Genomic DNA, 3,714 nt, shown 5'->3' on the forward strand with positions numbered 1-3,714 from the left:
AATTTTAAGTCGAAGAAGTTAGGAGCCCGCCTGTAGAATGTAGGTTGTTAAATTTTAAGTTGATGAAGTGAGGAGCCCGCCTGTTGAATGGAGGTTATTAAATTTTAAGTTGATGAAGTTAGGAGCCCGCCTGTAGAATGGAGGTTGTTAAATTTTAAGTTGATGAAGTCAGGAGCCCGCCTGTAGAACGGAGGTTGTTATAATTTTAAGTCGAATAAGTCAGGAGCCCGCCTGTAGAATGGAGGTTGTTATATTTTAAGTTGGAGTCAGGAGCCCGCCTGAAAAATAGAGGTATTACAATTCAAGTTTTAATTTTCAAATTCTTATCAATATCTGGTAGTATGATGCTCAGCCACCAAACGGGGGCAAGAGATTTTCTTTGTTGTATCTATTTTGCTGAAGTCAGGAGCCTGCCTGGAGAACAGAGGAATACATTTCAAGTTTTGAAGTCAGGAGCCCGCCTAGAGAACAAAGGAGTACAATTCAAGTGTTGAAGTCAGGAGCCCGCCTGGAGAACAAAGGCTTACATTTCAAGTTTCAGAAGTTAGGAGCCCGCCTGAAGAATAGAGGTATTACAATTCAAGTTTTAATTTTCAAATTCTTATCAATATCTGGTAGTATGATGCTCAGCCACCAAACGGGGCAAGAGATTTTCTTTGTTGTATCTATTTTGCTGAAGTCAGGAGCCTGCCTGGAGAACAGAGGAATACATTTCAAGTTTTGAAGTCAGGAGCCCGCCTGGAGAACAGAGGAGTACAATTCAAGTGTTGAAGTCAGGAGCCCGCCTGGAGAACAGAGAAGTCAGGAGCCCGCCTGGAGACCAGAGGAATACATTTCAAATGTCGAAGTCAGGAGCCTGCCTGGATAACAGAGGGATACATTTCACGTTTTGAAGTGAGGAGCCCGCCTGAAAAATAGAGAAGTCAGGAGCCCGCCTGGAGAACAGAGGAATACCTTTTTAAGTCAAGTAGTCAGTAACCCGCCGGGAGAGCAGAGGAATACAACAAAAATCAAGAGAAATACATTCAAGATCAAGAAGTCAGGAGCTCGCCTAGAGAGCAGAGGAAGACGACAATGATCAAGATGGAGACATTTAAAGGATCAATAATCAGGTACTAGCATAGCGAGAGGGAGATCATTTCAAGAAGTCGGTGCAAAGCGGCAACAATGGATTTCACCGGGAGAATACAAGTCAACATGGCAACAAGAGTTGCAAGATCGAGTTTGAAGATGTAGATAGAAATCTTGTAACTCATAGTTGATAGACTTAGTTAGTTTTTTTTTCATTTTAATGTAATAACAGGACCGCGGATCAGAACCTCGACGAAACGGCACCTCGACTGGCTCTCCACCTCGGCATACTCGATCATCTCACTCACTTCTGAACTACACGTGACCTGATTCCTTTATAGCCAAGGATATGTAGGCAGCCCAAATACCAGGGCTCGGTCACATTTTCCTTTTCTGTTAAGTTTTGGTCTCTTTAAATAAGGGTCGGATCAAAAAACATGTCTAGTCGTTCTTTGTCTGAAAACTCTTCACGTTTTCAGTCAAAGAGGGGCAGTTGTAGACATATGATTTTTGACCTTCCCCAAAAAATTTATATTTTTAGCACGTAAATATTTAATTTAGGCCTAATATAGCTATTTCAACTCATTTTAACTCTTTTATTTTATTTTCTTACAAGAAAAATAAAAATTACAAACAAGTATTTTAGTTTATGTACTTTTCATAAAAAATAATTTTAAAAAAATAGTACCTTATTTTTATCTTTATATAATTTCAAAACACAAAAATAGTTTATATTTAGTTTAATTAATTAGGATTAGCTTTGGTATTGTGCAATATTTCTATCTTATTTTAAAATGCATTATGTAGTATTTCAGATTATGAAAAATACAAAAAAAAATATATATTGCATCTGCATTTTGGATTTTATTTTACATTTTTAGATTAATTAAGTAAGTTATGTTGAAAAAATAGAAAAAGATCATAAAAAATAGTCATGTTACATTTTACTCTTTAATTTTTAAATTTTGGCAATTTTCTTTTAATTTGGTTTTTAATTAGTTGTAATAATTATTAGGGTTAATTAATTTAATTGTCGAAGATAATTTGGTGATAGAAATTAATTTAGGTTTTATTTAAAAAAATGAAAAAAGAGTCTTACCTAACTAATTAGGAAGCTTCTATATTGGTAGGGTAAAACTAACACTAATGAAAATTAAATAATAACACTAACTAGTGGATAACTAAAGAAGTTAAAAGTATAATTTGTAATGGAAGATGCACTAATTTGATGCCCAAATTTGGCTCGTCAAAACCTCGCGGATTGATGTATACAGCTGCCCCTCTTTGACTGGAAACGTGAAGAGTTTTCAGACAAAGAACGACTAGACACTCGATATACAGTCAGTATACATTATATATACACTAGAGATACTCTCGATATACACTAGATATACACGGACAATCAACGAAAAGAAGGTCTTCTTCCTCCTAAAAATTCTACATCTAGAGCTTAACATCCACCATGAAAGAGCCATGAGAGTTCATCTTCTCCACCTGAAAAACCCCCATAAAACGCCCCAAATAGTCCACTTCCAAAACTGTTCCGGCGAGTTTCGAGGTCGTTGAAGAACGTAGTTCTGAGGTTTCCGGTTCGAGGTCTCGATTTTGCTTGCGGTTCCTGTTTGACTTTGCCGCTGTTGTTTTGTTTGAATTTGGAAGATAAGGTCAGCTCCTATTTTCTAGCACTTTGATAATACTACTGTATCAGTGTTGATCTTCTCAGCTAGTTTGGTTATTGTCGATTTTGCATCCCTGTATTTGTTTGACGTAAAATATTTTATTATCTTTGGTTAGTTGGAAACGTGAGTTTAAGTTGAAGGCCTTTTGATTTATTTGAAGGTAGCTGAAGAAGTACATGATTTTCCTTTGAATTTAAAACTCATTATTTAGAAAGTAAACAATAAAAGCTATGGAAATTGTTAGCTAAAGTTGAAAAGTATTGCTATTTATATCATTGTGTCCTTTAGATGTGTTTTAACGATGTATTGTATGTAGTTGTCAAATTAGTGCCTTTATTTATTATATTAGCGGTTAACTTTTAAGATGTTTGAATGATGTGCTGTATCGTATATCTACTTGTGAAATGACCATGTTTCATATTATTAAATCCTATGAATATTCTCACGATATTTTGTCCATAAAGAATTTTATATCTTTTGATCTCTTCTATTTTGGTTTCACCTGAACCTATGTCAAACAATTTTGATATGCTTGTTTTCTGCACATATTGGAGCAAATATTTACTTTAGCAGTAATGTACCGCAGATGTATCCACAATAGTTCTCCTATTGAAGATGGTTTTCCACAATATATTTTGTTCATAATCCATAGCCCGCATATAACTAATTTTAATCCTTTAGAAATCGAGGCGTGTCATTAGTTGAATTTTCCATGGCCCTCGCAAATTTGAAAGTGCGTAGTTGCTTTAGGCGCGTTATTTTAATAATTTATCTTTCTAAACTCGGGTGCGCATTTATGTGACCCAAATCTAAATCTCAACAATGATGGATAAAATACGTCACGGACCACGAGTGCATTTATGTGACGGGGTTCAAGACGTGTTTTAGATGACGTTGAATTTTTCTTAAAAAATTAAATAAAGAAAAGCGGTTTAAGTTAAAATTTGCACATAGGTTTAAACAT

This window comes from Nicotiana tabacum, chromosome 5 (assembly GCF_000715075.1).
Source record: "Nicotiana tabacum cultivar K326 chromosome 5, ASM71507v2, whole genome shotgun sequence".
In the NCBI taxonomy this organism is placed as follows: domain Eukaryota; kingdom Viridiplantae; phylum Streptophyta; class Magnoliopsida; order Solanales; family Solanaceae; genus Nicotiana; species Nicotiana tabacum.